The sequence below is a fragment of the Lepisosteus platostomus genome, chromosome 7, assembly GCF_059453375.1.
Source record: "Lepisosteus platostomus isolate fLepPlt1 chromosome 7, fLepPlt1.hap1, whole genome shotgun sequence".
In the NCBI taxonomy this organism is placed as follows: Eukaryota; Metazoa; Chordata; class Actinopteri; order Semionotiformes; family Lepisosteidae; genus Lepisosteus; species Lepisosteus platostomus.
The window spans coordinates 59,256,272-59,282,523 of record NC_142617.1 but is presented as its reverse complement, the minus strand read 5'-3'; the positions used below and the strand labels follow the sequence as shown (position 1 = coordinate 59,282,523).

Sequence of the window (26,252 nt, the reverse complement as noted above, 5' to 3'; positions counted from 1 at the left end):
TAGTGAGTCTTTACCCCACACACACAACGGGGCAGCCTTCCACATGAAGTAGTTCAGCTCATGTTACTACCTGTACCAAGAAACTGAGACAAGTTACTTTTTATCAAAGTAATAAGTGACTGTAACTCTTTACTTTTTTTTTTTTAAAGGGACTTCCCGCATACAGAGAGTAACCTGGGCGCTTCACAGCTCCCAGTCAGTCCTGCCACCATGCCTGGCTGGAGTGACCACACAGCTGGGGAGACTAGGAAGAACAAGAGAGCCTGCAGAAGAAGAGAATTTAAACGCAAATATATTTTGATTATTGGTGATAGCAATAGTCATTGTCATTGTCATAGTAATAGTACCATTCCAAGGTAGTGGCTCAGTGAGTCTGTGTTCCTGGGAACACGGTGTAAAGACCATACTGACCCTGCAGACGATACCGTTTGTAAATGTAACAACCAGTTGTTCAGGCAGAAAACATGATTCTAAATTTTGAATAGTTTCTTTAAGGAAAATATTGTTGATTTGAAAACCAGCCAATGTGAAAACTCAAACATTATTTTTGGGTATTTTAGACATGTCTGCTACAATAATCCATCCATCTGTTTTCGAACTACTTTTCCAATTTTGAGTCACAAAGGAGCCGGAGCCTATCCCAGGAACAGTGGGCGCAAGGGAGGGCACCAGTCCATCTCAGGGCAGACAGACACACACACTCACACCTTGGGCCAGTTAACCTACCGCTGTGTCTTTGGAGTGAGGGAAGACACCAGAGCACCCAGAGGAAGCCCAACGGAACACAGGAAGAACATGCAGACTCCACACAGACAGCGCCCCAGGTTTGGACTAGAACCCAGGGCCCCAGTGGTGTGAGGCTGTAATGCTGACCACTGCTCCACTGTACCATCAGCTCCAATGACAATAATATTAACTACTGTTCCATAGTCTTTAGAGTCTCATTTATGGGAAAAGCAGACTTATTTTTTCACTGCTGCGTTCTTCATTTGAGGTAAATGTTCTGTGGAGCACTGGCGTTGTGCTTGATGAAAGGGCTGTTCAGAGTGCTACATATAATGACCCTCAAGGCTATGTGGAATCATAGGGAGCTATCCCACACTGTGACTTGCACTAGGCTGGGGCTGGCAATTCAGCAAAGGTTGCCATGGCAGTATCCATGGCAACATCCTACACCATTCTCTGAGAGTTGAAGGTAACACCCACTCCCATTGTTCAGTTTCTGTAATGCATATTCATACCCACAGCAAAGCTATTGCAAAAATGTTCTTTTATCTACCAATTTACGTATCTATCCGTCCATCTTGACATCCATCAATTCTTACACCAATACTGAGCGCAATCACAGCTCACTTCTCTGAGCAACCCATTTTCAGTAAAACGCACCGTAGGATCAAGACATCTCGGGTAATATGGAGCTAAATGACACACTTACATGTATTCACACAATGTTGTTATTGGAGATTCGCAGGTCTTTGCTCAACATTTTAATTCTAAGACCAGTCATTTTTTACTGCAGAAAAGAATAAAAGTTTTACTGCAACAAAATAATCCATCTATTGACTCCTAACCTGGATGATTTCTGCTGCTTTACAAGGTGCAGTATTGATGCATGTCCCCTCTCCCCTGTTCTTTCTGCTCCCCTGCTGATCTCCAGAAGCGTGTGGGTCTTCAGGCACAGCCCAGTGATGCTTCGTTGGTGCAAAGCCAGAAAGACAGGAAGCAGCAACGTGGGAGGCCTGAAAGAGGCTTGCGTAGGGCTGTGCTGGCCAGCATTCAGAGAGACATCATGTGGTGAACTGGACCTTACTCAGTGAGGTAGACTGTGACTTGTTGTCAGAGCACATATTTACAACAACAAAATCACTAGTCTTCCACACCGGCCAAGATCAGGAAGTCAGACAGCTCAGAATCCTCACAAGCGCACGGGAACTTGCAAATGTTCCCGTGTGTGTACAACGCGAGCTGCCGCCTAGAGTTTCATTCTCTTTTTTTATACGTCAGTCCCCCTCTCTCCACACGAAGCTCTCCATGGTGCCCTGCTGCAAAGGGGTCTGTAACTGGATGAAGGCTTATTGATCGATTGGCTGGGTGAGAACAGGTTCTGAGTGTTCCAAGCAGAATGCATTGGATTTTAAGAAATGAAACATAAAGGTTGCAAATGAGAAAGGGGCATTCTGTCCATGACATCTGTTTAAATGTTTGTAGCTTATTAGCTGTAAAAGCTCATGTGAAGCCTTTTCTTGAAGGGTTCTTAAAAAATAAGCTTCCATAGCTCTGTTGCATACTTGGTTACAAACATCTACAACTCTTCACACTCAAGGGTTTGAATGCACAATGCCGTTTTGGTGGGCTCTGGGCTGGTCTCGGAGCCGCGGGTGCAGTGTGCTGGTGCTGGAAGACTCTCTGAGCTCCTGGCTGGGCCTGGAGACTGAGGCAGGACAGCCCCAGCAGGACAAGGGCGGGGTGTTCAGTTCGTCACTCCCAGAACCGACTCAGCTCAGTGAAGCTGTCCAAAGCACATCTATTTAATATAATGAATCTATGAACAACTTTTGAAATTTGTGCAGCAAATTCGAATGCCCTGATATTAAGAGGAAGGGCTGCTTAGTCACCAGGAGCTGGTTTCATTATTTTTAGGTCAGGATGCAGAAAGAACACAGTACTAAACTGTATGAAGGCTGGAAATTAAAAATGATTAGACCTGATTTTAACACACATTAGTAATTTTAGGAATTGTGAGGTTTCATGTCAATATTACAATGTAGCAATAGTGCAATATTACTAAAGTTTTGTACTTCAACAAAAAGGACACATAATTGGAGAAGTCTGTAATAACGGTGTCCTGAAAGCTATGGCCAATTCAATTGTATTTTAAACATGTATTTACAAGCTGAATCTTCTTCAAGATCTCTTCCACATTGGATACATGTCTGCAAAAAATAATGTAATATGTGTTTGTTCAAAGCCTCTGGATTCCACATCACCTTCCTAGGGCTCACCTGGAATTATTATTATTATTTTTTCTTTATATTGAAAAGATTAATATAAGTCAGTTTGCTGGAAAGTCTTTAGGCATTCTGAATGGCATCCTAAAGGATTTATGATGGAGTTTAACTCAGAGACACACTTTTATGATCAAAAGAGATTGTAGGTTTGATGCTCTACTACATTATCAAGTGTCATGTTGCACTTGTAAATTTCAAAAGCTGTCTTAGGCTGGGATGTGGGTAGGATAAGATAACAAAGGCTCATAAATCAACAGGACTATACATATTTTTTTCTCTTTCCAGGCCATGGTCTTGACATGAAACAGTTAATTACAGAAAGAGTAAAGTACCTATAAAATAATACATTAACACACTTAGCTCAGTTGTGAGTATAAATGTCATAGTGTATTTAGAAGCATATTGCATTATAACATGCAGGCTACTTCCCTCTATCCTAGTCAGTAATAAAGAGAAACAGTATAATGGAAATATTAAATAAAACATTAAATGAGTTAATTTGAGTACCTCAGTAAATAATAATAATAATTTTTTACTCTTTACCAGAGATCAGATGTATCTAATTTTGTGAGACATTCCTAGTTTATTCAGAATGCAGAAACAAATCCGATCAATAAACATTGTTTGCTCGGTTGCTCACCAAATCAGACTCCACTGCAGATTCAGCCATTGTCTTCATTTTCATATGCAGGTGTCTTCATTTAGCAGGGATTTTACAAGGACACATCCGTTGTCTGTATCAATTGACACAAAGCATGTGGAAGCATGTGGAGCTGGAGGGCCGTGAAAGCAATCAATGTGTGCTCTACCATATTAAAAAGAATCTTAAAAGTCTGCCTGTAAAAATCCTGTTTCAGGAGGAGTTAATGTAGTAATACCTGGAGCCCAAGTGCCCTTTCCACTAGCTGATCTGCAAACATATTTCTTTTTCCAAAACCCATCCGCTTTCAATTTTGAAGGCTATCACCTGTGTCCCTGCTTGTCTGACTGCTCTCAGGCCTATAAAATTGGAAGATACAGTTGATTTAATAGCTGGGATTTCACTTTAATAAAACAGCTTAACAGAGAGATGTGCTTATAAAACAGATATGCCTCTTGCTTTCCAGAAGAAGAAGACAAAGAGGCCGGCTGGCAGAGGAAATGTACTGTAGATTTCAGCAGCCTTCTGCATGACTAGTTCAGACCCTGCAATGTGTAAACCACACGTCGAGACTGGAGCAACAGGTCTCCCCCCTTCCTGTCCTTCATCACTGTTTTCTTGTATTCGGCAGATGTGAGCCAAGCAAATGATGAAAGTTGCCAGCTGTACTGGAGTTCTTTGGATTATCCATAGTTTGAGTAAGGCATCTTGTGATTTCTCTTTCATATACAGCGGCACTACAGCTCTCCTGAAGACACATCAACAGACACGTAACAGGTCTGCTGCTGAAAGACAACACTCCTTTTCCTATACACTTTTTTTACCCAAACCACATTCTGTACGAATTTTATCATTTGCACTTTTCCCTTGTTTTAACCCTTACACGTCTGACATCTCATTTAGCATTAAGGCATCGTAGACACTTTAGTTATTGTGCTCTGCTTTCATGGCTGCTAGCAGGGTATCTACAGAAGATGTTGACTCTTTGTAATTAGCTGATCAGTTTCAAGTGCTCAAGCAGAACTTCTGTCAGGACTGGTTTCAAGACAACAATGTTTGAACAATGTTTGAAGGGTTCCGCCTTCTGGTTAAAAAAAAAAACAAGTACTTCTAAAGAACCCCACTCAACATAATAAAAAACATATGCACATTCCTTATAGAGGTCCAAGATGGTGCTCAAAGCTACAAAATAGTGTTGGGTTAAAAGGGATCAATGGATTGATTCATTTTTTATGGATTCACTCCAAAGACAAGAAAATTACAGCAGAATAGTTCATCACAATCTTCCCACCTTCCAAGGTCTCTGAATTCAGCAGAAGCTGCAAGATGAATTGAAAGGAACGCGGATTGTTAATCGCAGTTAAATGCATCTCTCCAGCATTTCCCTCAGCGCTGAGAGACAGCTGTAAAGTCAGAGGTCTAGTGCCGAGTCAGGGAACGCGCACAGTCGCACAGGGACTTCACTCCACACCAGGCGTTCCTCACATGGACGCAAACAAACAACCACGCCTCCACTTAGAAGAGTAATCCTGATTCCAAGAATGTGCGAGACCGGGAATCGCCTCACGGCCAGGACCTGCTCTCGGGGAAGCTGCCCTGGCGTGAAGGAGCAGTCATGCCCGACTCTCCTGCCTTCCCTCTGTAGGCCGGTGCAGCACAGCCAGGGAGGCCTTGCGGAGGAAAGGCAAGAACGAGAGCTCGAACCCACAGCCTGCAACAGCTGATTGCCTGTTTGAAAGGTTAAAGGCTCATGTGGGGCGGAGCAGTGGCTCTGTGGCTCAGGATCTGCGCCTGTGGATGGAGGGTTGCCAGTTTGAAGGTTGCCATCCCGCGGAATCCTACTCCTAGGGGCCCCAGAGCAAGGCCCTTAACCCCAACTGCTCCAGGGGAGCTGTACAATGGCTGACCCTGCGCTCTGACCCCAAGCTTCTCTCCCTGTCTGTGTGTCTCACGGACAGCAAGCTGGGGTCTGCGAAAAGACAAATTCCTAATGCAAGAAATTGTATTTGGCTAATAAAGTGATCTTATCTTATCTTTTATTTTTGGCTTTGTTTCATTTTCTGACTTCTTAAGTGTTCCAAATAGTTCTCTTTTCGATGTGAGAAAAGCAGTCAGAGCCTCACAAGCACTTTGTGTGATGGAGGTCAACACTGTTCTGTACAAAACGTCCAAAGAGCAAGACTCTCCGCTGCCTGTTCTAACGGCTACCTGTGTTCCTGCTGGGGCTTGTAGCTGAATCAATTCTGAATCTCTGCTAAAAAAAGAGCACAACTCCAGCAAGCCCTTTAAAACACAAAACTCTGCACACGCCATCTCTTTCCTGTTCCTCATGGACTTTTTTATTTTTAAAAAAGTACTGAAGCTTTCTTGGCTTTCCAGGGCTGTCACCTTCAAAGTGAGAGCTCTTGAGAAATCTCCCTGTGCTCAATACTTAGGGCGGGTTCACACTTGGCAGTTCTTCCTGGCAGTACTTGCCTGCGCTAATTGCTAGCAATTAATTACCAGCATTTTCCCCTCTCCAATCCCAGTTATAAATTCATTGCTGGCAGTATTGCTGTAGCAACTTCATGGCAGTTTTAGATTTCTGAACTGGGAAAAGAAGTGGGTTTGAAGTTTTTTTTTTTAGCCTACTGATTCAACTGAAAACAGATGAGAACCTTAAATGATGGATCCAGAACACGCTATGCATATTAAATATCAAGTTTCTTTGACTGTCACAATAATGTTTAAAGTTGTAATAGCCACAAGACATTGCACAAGACACTTTGTTCTCCATCTATGTCTAGCAGTAACAGCTAAGCATACACCTGTGACACATAGAGTACACTGGTACATTCTTCTCCCTTTAAATAATCATAGATTATTTCCAGTACCTGTTTTCGTTATTGTGACCTCTTGTTTATGGGAAAGACACTTTAGCTGGGATACCTTCCCTAGTCTGCTGTTCTTCTTTATGTATTGGGAAATTGTGGGTAAACTGCTCACTTCATTGTACGCAGTCATGCTTCGAAGCACAAGACTTCGTGAGACTACGTGACAGATGAGCCCAAAGTTATATACTCATGTGAGATCTTGTTTGTTTTCTGTTCCCACCAGTTAGTAACATTTAGAGAGGTTGTTAAGGTTGGGCTCCAAACTTGTCATCTATTAGCTTGTATTCATCAGTACAATTCAAACTATTTGAAAACAAAGTTTATACAGTGTATTTAAAAACAGATAGGCTGAATGGTTATAATGTAACCTCATCATTTCTTTATATAATTCTTGAAAAATTCTGGAGGCCACAGTATAGTTGTACTGTGTTTCCACAGTTGTATTTCCATTTTAATTTTATTTTTCTGTGATTTTAGAATAACAAAGACATCTCTGCTCTTCAATGCTTCTCTCTACTTCCACACCACAGACATACATTCTGCTCTCGGAGAACATTTTTGTCCTTGTTCTTGTTAAAACACCTTATACTCGTTTTGATGTCTGATTTACTTAAACTGAATGTAAAGGTTTGAATGTACAAATATAGAAATAAATATCATGGTTACAGAAATAATGATGTATTAAGTACTGTGGATAACCAGCTGGAGTCTGTGTAGAGTGTACAAAAGTAAAGCGCATCTGTACCTGCAGAAAAAGATTTTGAAAAAGACAAGATGTCTTTTTTATTTAATTTCTATTACTCTGTTATTAAAAAAACAACACTTTCTTCAATTCATCAAATCCATTTCCATAATCCGTAATTTTTGGTTCTGAAAAAATATCTTGCAAACATCCTAATTTCATTATGCAGTATCTGCCAAAGTAAAAAGTTAATAGGGCAGTGTGTCCTTTAAGATATTCTTTTAAAAAGAAAAGAAACATTCAGGATGAATCTGCTTCTAGCAGCCTGGACCTCATACATGTACACAGAAATGCCTTTAAATATCCAATCAGCCTTACCCCTACCCCTCGCCAAGGCACCATTGACAAGTGCTCTCAGGTGGTGTGTCTGTCCCTAGTTCAAGTTACAGGGCCCATTTATTTTGTATAAGGCCCTGCTTGGGTTAGCACACACAAAAGGGAAGCAACAATTGGGTGGCATTGTGCTATAGACAGCATTGTGAAGGGAGTGACAGCACAATTCTTTGCTATGAAGCGAAGGGTCATTAGTAACTTGCTCTTCACTGCCACTGACTCATACAAGGGTAATGTATTACTTTAGAAGTCAGGCTGTGAAGGATAAATTAGCCTGGATCAAATATGTTTTTTCCTATTAAAAATATATTACCTATAATGGGGTACTCTGCTCAGATGAATACCATGGACAATTTTAAAATGGCAGAGCCTGTCGCTGCATGCATTTATATATTTACTTAAGATTCCAGAAAAAGAAAAAAGGGCTTGAATGAGACAGGTCCTTTTACCTCCGGACTCCTGGTAAAAATATTAGGCACAGCATTGAATAGTAATACATTATTAAACCAAGTTAAATTATGCTCTCCAGCTAGGGTGAATGCCTTTCATTCTATACAATTAGAGAGACTAAACCCAGCATGCAGAGCAGTGTTATATAGCAGAGAAGAGCAGAATTCAATTCTGTCCTTGTTCAGTTTGGATTAACAAGGGAACTCAATTAGTGTCAGAACCATTCACCTAAGGATGATTATGGATGGAAAAAGTATCTTAGCTTTTAACAGCAAGTGAAGAAGCTAATAGAAGGATGCATTTTTATGATTTAACATAAATTGATAAAAAAAAGACCCCTTAATGTCTACAAAAAACAAAACACTTACAGTAAATCTGAATATGAACAGTGATGAGAGGGGTCATTCCACCATCCAAATTCTCTTTTCTTTTTCAAAAAACAACTTTCAACTTAAGAGGCTCCAGCTGCAAAGTTAGACATCCACGCTGAAGCTCTTTTTATAAATTATGGTGAAATTATATTAGTCAGGCATACCGAGAACCACAGTTCCAGACTGTGATGATACAAGGGACTGGCCAGGGTTACGTTAGGTTACGTAAGATTTGATATTATTAAACTAAACTCTTGTCCGTCATTGAAGCACAACAGTTAAGGTGGTTTTGACTTAATTCTGGACTGGCAGTTTATTCTGTTCCACGATACTTACTGTATGAGCAGTTCCTCTAATCTTTACTTGTTCCTCCATTCAGTGACTCGGTTATGTTGGGTGTTTTTAAGTTTAGGCTTTAAACCTACTTTTTCAAAAGGGCTTTTTTATCTTCTGCATCTACTTTATTTTGTTGGCTTTCTAATACAAAATTAAATAAAATAATTGTGTATTACAAAGTGTATAATTTTGTAATGTACTTTTCTTGAACCATAAAGTGATTTGAGATTATCGCCTTTTGCTTTTAAAAAGTCTTGTATAAAATTCATTAAGATTATTTTTGCTGTTGCTGGACGCTTCAGGGGTATTTATGGTTTATGACATAAAAAGAAATGGGTTTGTGGATATCCCATGCTGAGATGTTTAGGAGTTTTCTATACCACACATTTCTATAATTATCAATAATCCCTCTTTCTCGGTGGTATTGTAGGTAATCCTGCTCACTAAGTCACACTATTACACAAGGCAATCTGGGTGTGTTAGCAATAATGGGTTGACATACTGTACTTGCTACTGTAGCAATGCCAAGTGCATATCAATCTGGATGAACCAAAGAATAGGTGTAAATTGCTTTTCATTTTTAGAAACAAGAGTTTTATTACTCTTTAATTGGAAAGTGACAGTTTATTTCCCTTTATGCCCTTGAAATTTGACATCACCAATTGCTAATCCACTCAATTTGCTTTCAGGACTCCTGCCCCAGCACAGGGGGTGAGAACTGTTCCCGCCCTCCATCAGCATGGCCACTTGTCAAGCCAGTCGCCATTTGACATGCTGCGATCAATACTGTATGATACAAGGACTGCGGCTCACCCCACCTGAATGGCATCAGTTGGACCATTAAAACTATCCAAGTCAATTAATGACACTGCCTGTGCTGAGAGCAACATCTGGACTGTAGGACCCAACCCCTGCTCCAAATGAGCTGTGCTGGTGGAACTAGTTGAAAATCCTAAAGCTGGAAATAAGCTTGAGATTTAATCACAAGTGAAATAAGCTGTTAGATCTTTTATACTGTGGTTAATCTTCAGCACAGCCCAAGTAGGAAAGTACAACACTATCCCTTTTAACATTAACCTTTGAGTAAGTCAGTATTAGAAAGTGCAAATAATTCTCACAACCCCACTGGTGTGTGAAGCACAGTTTCTGCAACACTCTGAAAGTGTAAATAAGCTGATAAAGAAAAATGCTCACATGAAGGGGTCCCCTGTTAGACCACTAGATTAATAGTACAAAACATAAAACTAGTTAAACTGCAGAGAGATGCCCAGAAACTAGTGTGACTGTGGAAGAGGGAATGAAAATCTTGGTCACTTTGTCACATCAGTAAACACAAGGAATTAGTAACTGCCAAACAACACAATAAGTCATGGATGTCTAGAACAAGCTACCCAGCCTCAACCTCTGGACTTTTGCAGTGATCTTACATGTTTATGTCTTGTGTGTCTCTATTCACGCGTAAATTTATCCTCGACAATGCTGCAGGAATTCTATTATGAACTGGTAAAGAAGCAGGAGCACACTTTTTCCAGTTGACCTCTGGTGATTTGTTCTGTGATGTGGGATAAATACTGGTGACAGTGTGAATAATTGAACAGCACCTCACCTGGGAGAAGTGGAATATTAGGGCACGTTTTGCCTCCAAAAAGAGTGGGTCTTTCCCTCTTCCTGCTGTGCTGCCTTTTTACAGAGCCCTACACAAAGGACTTTAGCATTCACAAATATTTAGAAGAATTGAAGTGACCGCCCCACCTCATGCTTTTAATGAGACCAAATCCCAATTCTGTCAAAAATACATGTGAACATTTGCATAATCATTATTCCCCTTTATAGACCCTCCCCAGGACTACAGAGAAGGAGGAGATGCAGCTGTATCTGTCTCCAGTGCTAAACCCCAGTCCCTAGTTTTCACTGTGACACTGGACAGAGGTACAGAGAGATGCAGCTGGAGAAAAATATGTGCTCCTCTATTTTCCTGTTCCCCATTTAACCTTAAGTACATAATACCAGTAATTCTCATTTTTATTTGAAAACATTTTTTTAATATGATTTAATAGAATTATTAGTAAATTTTAAATCATATAATCTTTGGAACCAAGCAGTTTATATGTCCCTGTTTCTTTAATAAACGTTTGTGCAGACATTTCTGTAACTTAGCACTTTACTGTTTGAGAATGTCAATTGGATTTAAATCTAAAAACCTGTTTTGTTTTATTCATTGCTTGGTAAGGGTATTGCACAGCCACCACTGAAAAAATAATTTAAAAAAAAATCCCTTTCTATCTGTAGAAAAGGCATGGATTAGCTAAACAATGTTGCCTGTATAAAAATGACCATTTACAGACACAGGTCACTCCATTAATATTTTCTTGCAACATAGGGATCAGTTTATAACTGATCTTTATTGCCAACAATTTCCCATGGCAAAAAGTGCTACTAGGCACATCCTTTGTAACGCAGTGAACAGGATTGCTTGTAATATTGCCTAGAGAGCTGGAGAGTCTTGGTAAATACGTCTAAAAACTGTAACTCTGATTCAGAGTTTTCATCTCTTTGCTGAGCTGAATCGCTGTGGGCAAAGTTGGAACAATAGAGCACCTACTATTTTTTTCTTGAGTTTCTATCACATTGACATGTATAGATTTGAAAGATACATGTAGGCAGTTAATAGTGTTTTAGCAGCTTTTGGAAGTAAATATTAAATGAACAAGTGCCAGGTGTCAACTGGCAGTTTTACAGAAAAAGTCAGAAGCCTCAGGTTTGGAAAGAAACCCAGTATGCAGAATACAGACTCTGTCAGCCATCACCACCATCACTGTGTGCCTTACCACACCCATGAGCCTAAAACTCCTCCAGTCTTACATTGATTGCACATACGGAAATGATTCTTGATCCTCAGATTTCAAAGCTTGCTTCTGAACACCGTCCCTACCAATTTCACCAATTTACAACACAAAATCCCACAGTTATTTTTCAGTTGGTAAAATTTTGACAGTACTGAGTTACCAAGCAGAAAAAAAGTCATGAAAAAGAAATCCCCTGGAACAAAGCAATCAGGTCTTAAACTCACATGCCTGTTTACACAACGGGAATCAGATGAGGATACGTGTAGCTTTAATTCAATAGTTTGTACTGGGATTAGTCCTGGCGTAAAGGCAACTAACTGCTTTATCCTCCTAACTAGATTTTTTCTCATTGAATGAGCCTGTCCTTTGGGGAAGGTGGCCCGTATACCTTAAACGCCTGTTCATTCACCCTTCAATTCATTATTTTTGTCTCTCCTCTGGCTCCAACCAGAGCTGATTAAGACTGTGACTTATAGAAACAGAAGTAACTGCTCACATCCTCTCTCTCCTTGAACAAGACAAGGGGTTGCTAGTTAGGCCTGGCCCTTCATTGATTTTGCATTAAAGCCCTGACAGAAGGCTGAGAGGAACCAACAGGGGGGTTCAGGCTGGGTGGAGTGAACTCAGGCACTCACAGCTAATGCCCTGTCCTCCTGGTTCATTTGTTAGATCACAGTCTACTGGCTCTGCATGAGGAGCACACGGTGTGGGGCATATACTCAATTACTCGGGCATTGTGATTGACTTCAATTAGTTCGAGAAGAATGCTTAAATAAAAAAATATTATCAGACAGTTGGAAATGGCTAGTGCAGCGTTAACGACACACACAGATGTGCACCTCACAGCGGTGCAGCTGTTTAATAACACTCAAACTGGTTACTAAGTTACATCTGACAGTAAATTAAAATATCTTTCCAGCTTGACCTCTCGTGTCTGAAGGTCAGATGCTGAGATGACATCTCCACAAGTAGCACACATTCATTCTTATATATATATTGAGAAGTGATCTAATTTCTACCTTAAGATTGCTCATAAAAATGGATGCATTTACTATAAAATCTACTTATGAATTATTGCACATTCAAGATGTCTGAGACCCAGAAAGAATAACTCTGTCAAACAGGGTTTAGGATCATTATCTTCTTTGAGTGTGAAATTATTCCTAATCAGCATCAGCCCAAACAGCAGAGGATGGACTGAAATGCTCTATTCTTAAAGCTGATTTATAATTTAATTTATTTTGTGAGAAAGTGTCCAAAAGTCAAGCTTCCAGAATGATCCTGGCGTATTCTGATCTGGGCCTTTGTGTTTCTACCCCTTTGCTGTTTTAAATTAATCGCAGCGTCTAACATATTAAAGTATTCAATAAACTGAGCTGATTATTCATTTGGTCTACACTAACAATGGTTTGATTTCATAATGTCAATCAAAACTACAGAAGCAACTGGGTGTTGTAATAAAATGTCACACACAAACACAGAGGCACACACACAACACATACAAAGCATTTGTCTGTCAGTCAACAAAGCAGTCATATTTTCAATAATTAGAGCTGGTGAAAATGTGTGATTTGCACTAATTGCCTTGACTGGGGCTGCAGTGTAGCTACACTTAATTACCTAAGTGTGCTCTCTCCTGGGAGCCCTGTGGGGAATTGACTTTCATTTTATCACAGCAGAAATTGGAGGGATGTGGGGGTGGAAAATTGGCCTGCGCCCCTCCCTGTGTCTCTCTTCACGCCTGTCAAAGTGACAAAAATCCTTTCTGAAGCACGGTAAGTGTTCCTCTCCATCTCAGCCTGGTACACTACACCACACGCCATGTGCTTCTGAGAGCTGGCTCTGGCTCAGGCACAGTGCTGAAAGAAAAACTTTCAAGAGCACCCTAGTGAACGTGAGCCTTGGGGAGCTCTCCGTCTCTGGTAGAGGGAATTTCCCCAGTTTTCTCCATTGTCCCAGCACAAAAAATCCCCTTAAAAATTCTCATCTTGAATATCAAGAAAAGGACTAAAATGCTTGTACCTAAACGCAAATGCACACAAATGTGTGTGCATTGTTTACACATATTCTTGCTGTTCCCCTTTTAGAATGATTTTGATATTATACTGCAAATAATTTTACATTTCAGGAATGCATGCTTCCCCTCTCCTATCACATTTAGTATAATCTAATTCACTCTGACAGGCATTTCAGTAAATTCAATACACCGCAACAGCAGGATATTTAGACTGTACACGTTTTCTGTCCATTACTGAGCCAGATCGAACCAAACACATCTGAATCAATAGAAAACAGATTAACGGGCTGCAGTGTTTCCTAACATCCATAGTCATGGATCTTCATCTGGTGTTACCTCTACGCAGAAAAACCCACAACATTTTCACATAAGAAAGAACAGGGTGGGTTGGACTAGTGGTGTTATAACAAATAAATCTCCTCGCCAGAGAAGGGAATCATGGGATTTGGTGAATGCAATTCTTTATACTCATGGCTACGTTTTTCATTTCTTCATAATTCCCAAATACAGGAACCAACCAGCTGCGGAGAGCTCCTGTGAAAATGTGTTGAGACTCCCTGTGTAAGGCTCTCTGTGGGGGTTCAGCAGCATGAGGGGTACAGTGCCCTGGTCTGTAGCCGCTGGAGGCTGCACAGTGGGAGGAAGACGGTGAGGGATCTCGGACTTGATGTCCACAGAGCTGGAAGATCTAATGACTCGGCCCCTCACTGGGCAGACCTCTGATGGTCCCCCCACCCCTGCGCTCATCGACAGGCTGGATTGGTGACGCTACAGTATGTGCAGCCCATCTGACACTTTCCTTTCCTGTGCAGCAGTGGACTAGAGGAGCAGTGCGGTGGGGGACAGTCCCTGGTTACTGCTCCTGTTACTGTACTCTTCCCTTTGAGCCTCGTCCCTGTCTGAAGTTACCAGGGTAATAACAAGGAAGGTGGTTTAATGGTGAGGTAGATTCTTGTACATGGTTTGAAGCTTTTTTGCATGATACTCACAGACTGTGTCATCACTATAAATGCCAAAAGAATACACAAAGGCCTGGAAACGATGGAGTCAGTCTTGTTCATTTGCCTGCTACTATTTCAGTCAATGGTTTCCTGAAGCATCCCGCAGAGGCAGTTAGTTGATCTAGACACCCATGACTGCGAAAGAAATGCCTCCTATTTCCAGCTGATTCCTTGTTCTATAGCTGGGCTCTTGGTTTGATTTGCAATTGTAATGGTTCTGGGGGTTTCCACTCTTGCTCTCCTGCCCTGCCAGTTCATCCTTCACTGCCTGGGCGCGAACCCGAGTCTCTGGCGTCACGTAACAGGGAACTCACCAGCTAAGCCAAAGGAGAACTCCCTCAGCCTGGGCGGCTGAGATCCCTGTTATACGCAGGGGTATATACGTTACACAATCTCCTCTGCTCAAGACTACAGAGACAGCTGGAGTCACTCAAAATGCACGCAACGCTTGTTGTGATGAGCCTCCCCATTGAAAAGCGCTATATTTCCAACACTGGAGTTAAATATACTTACGACAGCGTTCGGCAGCTCAGTCAGGACGCCTGCTGCTCCCAGGAGGAGGACCTCTGGCGTCGGAGAAATCTTTGGAGATGCTACATCACAGTCCGAACAGAGCCTGAAGTGTACAAGTGGACACTATTACATGACAAATAACACACAGAGTCCCAAACAGCCTGTTCAAGCGAAAAAGAATCATGTACATGTTGCTTGCGTAACAGCATGCAAGAAGTATAAATAACATAAGGGAGTCAGTACTAATTCTATTAAAAATCCATTAGCATTATGTGTACAGAAAAATGTGCACCTGTAGCTGTTTATTCCTTGACTGTGTATTTCTCAAAAATCTATTAAAACGGAAGCGAATGAAGCCTTAAGAGCTCACAGGCAGCTGGCTCGTTTGCTGCTCTTCTAGGCTGCTGGTTAAGCTGTGTCAATTGAAAGGTGTGTTTGCTACAAGAACATCTACCTTCAGCTGAATCCATTAGGCCTAAACAGCTTCTGGCAGTTGCAGCTCAGCTCCTTAGCAACAAGTGCTGCTAAAAAAAAAAGAAAATAAAAAAAACAGATGACGAGGCACCACTTTCCCTGACCTTTCAGTCTCCCGCTCCTCCTCCCCCATTCTGCCCCCCCATCTGCAAGCAACAAAACTCAATTCAATTTTATTCAAGTTAATTCCATTTTACGATCTCTCAGATCCTCACGCGTGTGCAGGGAAACAGACAGGGATGGCGGCACCCCTGGGACGGATGCTCAGTCGCTCTCCAAGAGAGGCAGAGGCAATATTAATCCACAGGAGAGCACTGATGCTTCGACCTAAAAAGTGAAATAAAAAGTCACCTTTTCCCTCCTAGTTTCTTTCCACTTTCTAACCCTCTAGCTTTCAAACCCTGCAGAAAGGGATTCAGGCAATTGCACCACGATATTCACAGTGACATCAAGAAAGAAAAGAAAGGAAAGCAAAGTTTTATCTACAGTCTGCAATTTGCTGTTCATCTGCTATGTAAACCAGCCTGTTGAGCTGGTGGTTGAAAGGAGCCTCTCTTGCTGCTGGCTTGAATAGACTTTGATTCAAAAACATATTAAGACTTCAGCAAAATTCCTTCAAGTCTCATTCACTTCAAAGCCAGAGCTTGGCACGGTTTGAGCCTCCATAAACCCTCCTCATACTGAGTAAAAATCAGAGTAGAACATGTAACCTGACAGGTGCAAAAGCTGCATTCCAGTCCAATACCATGAAGGTCAATGCACAAATAACAAGACTGGATTCACAGTAAAAGGGAAAGGAATATCAAAAAACAACAGCCCGGAAAAATATCATCGTTTGTACCACCACATGCCAGAATCTAGCCCCCTTTAACTGTCTGAGTCTTTGTTTCAGAGTAAAACTGGGCTGGTACCTGCATATTTTAGCTAGCGAGAAGATCAATCCCTCAAAACCATCTTTTCCTCTAAGTACTCCCCACCATGCGCACACACTCAGACACACAAACACTCTCAAGAAACCACAAGCTTCAACAAATGAACACGCATGTGCAAAGCTCTCAGAAACACACACCCACACACACTGGCTGTGCCATCTGTAACTGCAGCTTAGAAGGAAAACACACAAAAAAAACTGAGCTACTATTACGACATAAAACCTGCCATTTCCTTCTGGGACTAATTGCCTTGCATGAAGGGATAGGGTTACTTTACTGACTTATACTGTATTTTTTTTACTCAAGGCCTTACTCCTCTGTGTGGATACCTGACTCCTTCATATGCTGTCTTAAACTTTTAGTGCTAGAGGCACACCAATTAAATTACTGCCAGCTTCATATGTTTTGACAAAAACATATTCTAAGCCCGTGACACCAGGCATCTTGGAATATTATGTGATGGTTTTAGCAGTTTTCCATACTCACAAATCAATTTTCCCGAAATCTACAGATACACTACAGATTTCTTTAAATTGCACCCGGTAATTTTGCATGCTTACATAATCATGTTCAGAAGATACCACATTAACTCAACATCGTACAGTAATTGCTCTGACCTGATGGAGCTCAGCCTTTTCATATTCCCTAAATCCAGACCTATTCTCGTTGGTTCCCAGTTTGATTTAAAACAAGTGAGTGGCATGAGTACTGATCACACAGAACTGAATAACATAGCCTAACTGCAAATACACTGGGCTCACATACCCTAAACATGTCACCAACTTAATTAACAATTCAGCTTCACTTACTATACTTGGTTGGTGATACGTGTTCTTCCATTCTCTTTGCAATGTACCAGCCTCTCTGGCTACTCATCACCTTCCTTGCTTGGTCTCCCACTGTGAGAAATGTGAGCTCATATCTCGTCTAGGAGTGCATTTAGCGTTTGCAGCCCCATCCAAGTGATAGAAATACAAGGATATAAGAAAAGGCGGAATCTACCTGTTTTTTAGCACTGCAACACGCAGACCACTTGAGAGGCCGCCAGGCTGCTGCTAGGGCCTGGTGCCCTGGGTGGGCAAGGCCCTGCTCGGAAGGGAGGTGCCGGGGATGCGGTCGAAGGCAGATATTTTTCATTGCGGTACAAACTGCTTTGGAGATGAATGTACAGGTATAGCTGCCGGTGTCTTTGTTTTCTCCAGACCTCGCTGTGGAAACGTCTGTTGGCTGGTGGCCTTTGCTTGACCGGGGCGCAGCGGGGGTCCGTGGGCCACTGGTGCAGAGAGCCTCTCCCCGCCGCCCGGATAAAAGCAGAGATCAAACGCGGCAGCTGAATCCCTATTGCTCTACAGGGAAAGGGCCCTAGCAACTCGGTCCCCAGCCCTGGTGTGGGCTGCCACACAACCTTCAAACATTCCTTCCAAATGCTTCCTTTTCACACAGGCACTGTCACATGTTTGATGTTCCTTTAAATGCCCTGCAGTGGTACACTGCTTTCAAAAGGCCTGCTTCTTGTTCAAAAGCAGACATGCCTTTTCAAGGTCAGGCTGGGAGAGAAAGCTGCCTGGCACGCTCCTTGCCTCAGCAGCGCACACACTCTCATACTGAGAGCAACAGCTCAGACCTTTCTTTGTGCAGAAGGCGAATCTACTTCAGGTTTGCGAGCTAAAGACTCTTAAAGTTGTACGAGAGAAACAGGCAAGCTACAGTATGTGTTTAATGTTGTTTTAATTACTATGTCCATCTATCGCCAGTTTACTCAGAATTTGGTGACAATCTTAAAGTACCAAGCACCTGGCACTGGCTTACATAAGAGTCTGCAGCCCAGAAAACCTTGAACAGGGCTTGTTGTTATGCTATCAAAATCTTATTTTTTACCCTCTCTTTGTATATACTGTAGTCTGCTGAAATCAAATTGCAGGACTGGAAGAAAGATGGCAGACTGTTCCCTTTCTGTCGTGCCCAGGTTAGCATGCCCATCTGAAATGGATTCACAGATGTTAAAGAACTGCTACTGGTCAAATATCACATGAGGGGATAGGTGTAGCCACCTTCTGATATCTCTAATATACAGGGAGCAATTGGAATTGTAAAACAATGCTGCTGTGTTTGAGAATAAACAGACAATGTTTGTTATTAAAATAGATCTTAGTGTTCCAAATGATTAGTTCATCTGAATAATGGCTAGACTGCCTTGTTAATGACCCAGCATTTAATAACACTGAACTTGGCACACTTGCGTGCCAAATCCAGACTTTTTTTTAGATAGAAACTAAAGGAAAGTCAACATTTCTTATTTGCAGCACAAGCCTCTATGACATAAGCCAAGGTAGGTCCCAAACTCAAGCCAAACTATATTTAATGCATCAGTTTAATGCATGCACACATTTCCTTGTTTGAACACCTGCTCCAAATGACTTACTGCAGGATCCGGAAAACACATGTACTTCCTAATCTGCAAAAACAAATTTCTGGGAACATTTTCTGCTAGAAATGTTATCATAAAGGGACAGCCTGTCATCTTTAATTTGAAATCAACCTGCTTTGTCTCTTTAATGGCTTGACAGTGTTCAAGAGTGCTTGTGTGAGTGACTGGATAAGGGAACCATGTCTCTTTGCACACTGGGAGCACACATCACCATGACACATCATCTTATTGGTAAGAATTATTTCAATTGTATTAAATTATTTTAAAGTCTATAATTAAAAACTAATTTCAGACCATGTGTGCTTCATATTGGTTGCATTTTGCTATGTTTCTATGAGTTCAAACACGGAATAAATTTTCAGGATTCTATCTACATTCAAACTCCTACTGTCCTCCAATAAACTCAATTATGAAGAAAAACTGAATTTTCATACATTGCCGTATCGAATAAATGAAAACAAAAAATGTCAAGCCAGTCAGGAGTCATGGTCTTGATCTTAATATTTCCCATCAGCAAATACTGTTTCGCGTTAATTGAGAGCGTTTTGTGCCTGCTTACGCTATCTCCCCTGACACTGCTTTAATCAAACTTCGTCACTTATCTTCTACCTATTAATAGACACTGCCATTAACATGAAACCAGCTCAGAAAGAGCTGAAGTAAGGATTCTCTCATGCCAAGTAATATGGTGCTCACAATCTGTGTAATGTTTCTCACAATCTGGCGCTGAAGCAGAGACATCCTGTGAAACACGATCATCTTTCAAAAAAGCATTTCACTGACATGCAGGAGGATTTTAGTTAAGCAGGTGCATTCCTGTTTTGATTACAAATCCGAACAGGTCGGTTTTCTAAAATATCCCTAATTTTCATTCCAGGTATTCTCCTGTGAAGATATACTATTTTCTATAATATCATCGTAGTTTGTTTTCTGAAGTGCTCGGATGCATACAGTACTGTACGTACTGTACGTGCGTGCACAACAAAACAATCATATTAGGTCATTTCAATAAATTAGGGACATACAGTAGTTATATTTTTTAAAAAGCATTGTGGGTTTTAACTCCTTGACACAATTGAGCCACTAACGCAAATTACAGTTCCTGTGAGAACAGAGAACACCACAGTCTGTCGATTAGGGAGTTCGCGATCTGATTCTCTGGAGAGGTGAGAGTTGTATTTGCACCTCAAATCGGCCGCTGCGGTACTTTCATTTAGATTAAATGGGACGAATTATTAGGTCATATGGACATTGCTGACGGTGGCAGAAGGTGTCAAGGGTTGTGTTTATTTGTAGGATTTTTCAAAATATGGCAACGTTTTCCCTAAATTCTAATCTTAAACCCTTCTTCCGCCAGCCCCTTCATTTCATTTTAGCGGCGCGTCCTGCCTTCCTGTAACCAGTTTGAAGTTTGGATCGACATGTAACATGCTGACAAAAATGCTACAGTATAAATTCAATTTAGGTAAGGTGCACAGAGTTTATTACTGCTTGAAGGTGTTTAGGAGTTTTATACATAGCTTTTCTTAAAATCGTCTTGAAATTCGTGCACATGGAACAGGTTCTAAACCAGCATTAGCAAAACAGATCACCTTCAACTCCCTCCGAACAGGAACAGTAAGATCGCCACAGCAGGAAAACCTTTTATTTCCATTCCCTTTTCTGCACAGTCCTAGCTTGTCGGGTCTATGTCAGCACTCAAAAATCTTAATCTGAAACTTTTAGAAAACCACTTTCCCGATTTTCCACGCGAAATTTAGGGCTGGTTTCACCGACGAAGGTTTGCGTACAGTATTCCTGCACTCGTTCACATGAAATAACGTTATATAGCCCAAGATTATTGCTCACCCAGAAAACACTAGGAAAAGCATATAATCGTGCCCGCTGAGCACGGAATTCACAAAAAATATAGTTTAGGCGTTTCGATGCTTGAAAAGATAAATCTAAGAACGCATAAATTAACCACAAATTAAAAATGGGATTACGTCATTTTAAAAAGATCAAAATAAAACGACACAACTAGCGCTTAGACAGAACAAATGTGGTACAATCTACAAACAGTGGGCTACAGTGTATTAAATTCACATAAATCTATGTTATAATTAGAGAGCTTGTAGTAGATTTTAATTCAAATCCCTTTTTGTTTCTGTTTGAACGAAATTATACATACACAAGTACATATGAATGTAGAAGAGGTGTTTCGGAAGGTGAAGGAACATATTGATACATAAAGCTATATAAGCTGATCGACATTGTAAGAACCGTAAAACTGGGAGGCCGTGTATTGCCAGAGCGATATTCGCGATCATCTCTCTCGTTAATACAGTCGAGCGCAGCCTAGTTTCTGTCTGGGGCTCACAGGGGGTCTGCGGTGCTCTTCAAAACGTTGGCCTTTAGAGATCCTAGTGAAAGGAAATTGCAAATGACATCCTGCAGGTGATACACGCCCCTTTTTGAATCAGTATGTACCAAAATAATTTATTTGTGTCCCGTTTCTTATGGAGAACCCGACAGACAGTGGATCCTTACCGTAAAATGTCACATTGTATATTTTAGCTTGACAGTGCACACGATATAACACTGGAAATAGCTCGGATCCCGTAGAAATGTCTTATAGCACATTTTTCTCAGCACCAATTTTCATGACACAGTGAACGTTCTCGTGTAACAAAGATCTCTGAATGAGTTGATTTACTGTCGCTTCAAAACTCGGGGCAAGGTGTATTGTGCAAAGCAAGAATCTGGTGACTGTTTCACCCTCACGTGCAGGACACGCAATGGCATATGATCGAGTAATAAGGCTCCACAGCCGAAACGTTGTGTTTCTTTTCTTCTCTTTTCAACATAGAATAAACCTTTACTTGTTCCCTTGTCTCCTATACAGCAGCTGGGCCATAGCATGCCTTCGCTTAGGCCACGAGGTATGAAACGGCTTTAGCACTTAAATCTTAGGAATTCAGAAAAAAAAACACTCGTTTGCCGTAGTCATCCACACATTATCACAGTAACCCGAAGCCGAAGCCACAGTGTTCAAGGCAGAGCTACGCCCTAGATTGGACGCAGGACACGCACACAATTTGGAGGCGAACAATGAACTCAGTCAGCACCTCTGGAAGGTGGAAGGAAAAAAAAATCAAAACCCACGCGAGAGCGTGGAAACCTCACACAGAAAGTGCATTCTTGCAGAGGCAAACCCAGCAACCGTGGCCGTGAGGCTCACCGCCAGAACAGGCAGGTGGTACAGCCGCCGCGTTTCAGTGTCATGTCGAATCTAGTGGACTTCCATCCCTGCCAAACTTTCCACGAGTACTTTTCAAGATTATTTTGCTAAAAACCACAAGTAAAAAAAAAACCGACATTTTATTTTCAAGCGGCCACTTCGACCACCATACGAAAACGCAAGAAGTACTGTACGCGGGTGACTTAAAAAAAATAAAACACCGACGGAGCCCCCGATTCTGGCTGTCCGATTTCAGGGCTGTGGGAGGAGTGCGTGTGGTGTGCGGGGGCCAGTGCCATTTTAAGACAGCGTAGGTGGGGTATCCAGGTGCAAATGAACCATTTATTCGTTTGAATCCCCCCGGGAGCGGATTACGCGGCAGCGGTCAAGTGTTACCAGCAAGCTGGGGGTCGCGTCCTGCGGCCGTCACGGGAGCTGTCCACAGCGGCGGTGCTGATCATTGACTCGAAAGCTGCTTCTTACGAAATCTCTGGAAGATAATTGGACAGGTCTTGCCCAAGATCTCAGAGACTGGCAATTCGAAAAAGGCGATTCTCTGGACCTGGTTACTGTAAGAAGAGTGATAAAATGATTACATTCGTGTGTTCTGCGTCGTATCTTAGATGTATGTTAAACAGCACCTCCCGCAGATGAACCTTGTGAAATTAAAATATTGTATGTGGAAGACGTTGCCTCGTAGCTAGTAACTTTTAATTATTTGTTGTCGTTACTGTAGATGTTGTTACGAACAAGAAAATATTCGCAAAGTGTGAAATTCAATGAAGTATCAGCTCCCGTCCTTATTAAGAATAACCGTTCAGAGGTACCACATGAGAGTAGTATCCCAACTCCAGTGGAACATACAAAAATCTAATTCAATGTCAAAAGTGTTCTGAAGGAAAAAAAAAATCGATACTTTGTATCCAACTCATTATGTAGATGTAGATGTAATAATAAATAAATCATAAATGACCGTGAAGTCCCTAAAGAAAAAGAATACGGCCCTGGGAGGTGTCTAATTAACTCATTACCCGTCGGACCGGGGCGGCGCGACACATCGGTCTTTTCTATACAGCAGCGGCTGAAGGACAGCGGTGGGGGTTACAGAGGAGTTCGTCTAATTGCAGAAATAGCGGAAAGTTGAAAAACGATAACAGGGCACGTTGCGCTCACCCCCAGTTGGTAATCGATTCGCGGAGAAATTAATTTCCTGATTTGATTGCCCAGGGCCGGGCGCCGAAATGCTCGTTTGAATTTTATTCCAAGAACCTCTGTGTCGTTATGAAATGAGTAGCCAGCAGAGCCAGGCGGGCACCTGGGTATTGCTCGGAGCGTTGGGTTTAGGAGCCGTGCCTTGACACCGGGTGGTAACTATTCAAGCTGCCCTAAAATAGTCAAGAAAACGAACAAGATAAACCTAACCACCGTCTAAATTATTCACAACTTTAACAATGCAAGCGCTAACTGACCCAGAAAATGAAAAATCCCTCATCCGTGAAGACACACGACCCTATATAGAACCTTTGAAGGTGGCAGGAAAAGTGTGTGGTGCCCATCTTCGTCATATATAAACAGGTGTGAGCCCTTGCGTTACAATATAATATTTATATTATAGAGTTAAGTCAATAGTGTTGACAAATACTATATGCCACGCATCTCACGATTCAGTCTCGATAAGCGTTCCGGCTGTATCAGCGGGAATACACAGAACACTAGGCACACTGCATACGGGTGCTTTATGTCTCAAGACATACTAGACACTACGTCCGATTGGCGCAGTATTGCATTTGTCAGGGGTAACTATAATAAAATGCTTTTCAAATCAAATAACTGTCTTTCTGCAAGCATAACCCCAGCAAAATGATGTTTCGTCGAGGGGCGCTTTTCTTATAATCAATAGTTGATCACATTGATCACAATGTCACGGAATGAATGAGATTATGTCTAATGGGAGGCGCGCAAGCAGATGGGGAGTTTCGAGGGGGTGGGGGGTTAGTTTACAAGGTCAGAAGTCGGATAAATCTTTCTCAATAGCGAAGCTAATTAAAAATAAACTTCAGAATGCAGGACATCACCTTGAATTCACCCCTCATTGACCATTGCTACACAGACAGATCTCAATGTAAGTATCCGAAATACAGTTATATCGTTAATAATACCACTGCATCAACACGAACAGTGAAACGGACGATAGTAGTCTATAATTGCACTAATTTTCAGTAAATGGCTTGACTTCTTGGAAGCTGAATCCACACCAGATTTCAACCTGTTGCTCTGACCAGCACCCTAGCTATGCTTAACTTGCGGGACGCCCAACAGCTCTTTCGGAACTGCTGTTTCTTTTGTTATAAAGAGAACATCGATAGTGTTTTTAAGGATTTGTATTAGACACCATAGAATATCATTTAACACCATCGTTGTCCGTGCTGTTCTGTGAAACTCCAGTATGCAGTCGGTACATTCATACAGGCTGGTGACGATAAGAATAGAAAATATTAACTTACCTTCCAACACGATAAGCTCTTAATTTTGGTTTGCTGTTCGAAATGGTATTTGTTCTAAAGCCTACAAACGCCGCCACTGCTGTTCTCTTCGGCGCAGTTTATGAAATGCGATGATGTCGGGTTTGTCCTGCCTGGTTAGCAAGAAGCTGATGTTAAGTTGACACATCAGTCTGCCCCCCCCACACACACACACTCCCCATCCCCTGTCTCTTTCCCGGCCTCCCCCCTCACTCTCACTCCCTGTGTATAAAAAAATGCAGGAGGGTTCCGTCTCTTTCCGAAGACCTCGCCGCTGTTTGCTCCTGTGATCCCTGTCGGCCGTTCCCAGCCAGAAACCTGTGCTGGAGATGACAGCCCGTCTTTATGTCTTGAGCTGAAACAAAAGCCAAGGTTCCAATTTTAGCCAGAGCCTGCCTCTTTAAAGCCCAGATCGTCCCACAGGTGGCCTGTCAGTTTCACGGGCACCCGTGACGTCACCACGAGGAGGAAAAAGACGAAATCTCACTTTCATAACAAAAGTCCCCGGAGGAGGGGGAGGAGGATTATGGAAACAGATTGCAAATGTCAACGCGCGCTAAGCAAGACAGAGCTCAGATGCTCCGGCAAAGAAAGAAAACCATCCACCTAACCCGGGAGAGCAACACTACAATTAGCTTCAGGGGTTAAAAGATAGCATTGTGTGATATTTTTTTCTCTCTCTTTTCTTATAAACAGCTGAATTTACTCAGCTGGTAATGTATACATTGTCTACAAGCGTGGATTTCAAGTGCATTTGCTGTTTTTGCAATTACAATTCTACTACGATACACATTCAAAAGTAGTGGAAAATATGGGCGAGTCTGTCTCATCACATTAATTTCACGCCCAATTGTATTCTGTTAGCAGTCTCGTATAAAACAAGATATGAAGCACAAGTTGCTGTGGTTCGGCACCCACAGGCTGTAGTTCTTGCAGTGGGTCCAAATTCTCCCCCAGCAGCTGGAACATTATAGAGTTCTGTGACCTGGCCCAAGACGAAAGGTTAATGGTTTGCTCAAGGCTGATGCCACACCTGTTGTTTGTATCTTAATGGGGAAAAGTAGACCCCAGAGAACCTGGTTTGGTGAGGGTTTTTCTTTTTCAGTCTGGAGAGAGCTGAATGGATATCAGATGTGCTCTGCGGAAGAGGTTATTGTGTTTGAATATTACCCAAACCCTGGGGAAAGTCATTGCTAAGAACCTTAACTTGCCATTCATGACCACTGGCTTCTGGGGATGGATTTCCATTGATATTTTCCCAGGAAAGCAACCACAAGGAGTGAGAACATACACATTAGATCCCCTGCTCCGCATTAGCATTGCCAGATGAAGACAAAAGGTTACTCACCACACATGACAAACATTCATGCTGCTGTTTGCAATGCAACAATATTGTATTCATTTGGTAATCAAACTCTTTGGAGGGCATATTTTTATTAGCGGAGGATGACTTACATCAAAACATCCAACAGGGTTGTGTCATTTAAAATAAACTTTCAGACAATCTCCTTTTAAAGTGACTGATTTCATCAACAAATAAAGCTCT

General features: G+C 41.8%; 1 long non-coding RNA gene across 1 annotated transcript; it reads right to left on the bottom strand.

Moving 5' to 3' along the window:
* Nucleotides 1–3,637: 3,637 nt before the first annotated feature.
* Nucleotides 3,638–25,160, bottom strand: LOC148659335 (uncharacterized). Its single transcript, XR_015940437.1, has 4 exons — nt 24,689–25,160; nt 15,585–15,654; nt 15,131–15,233; nt 3,638–3,742 (listed from the first exon to the last, which is right to left on the bottom strand). It is a non-coding gene; the product is annotated as an uncharacterized LOC148659335 (long non-coding RNA).
* Nucleotides 25,161–26,252: the final 1,092 nt, after the last annotated feature.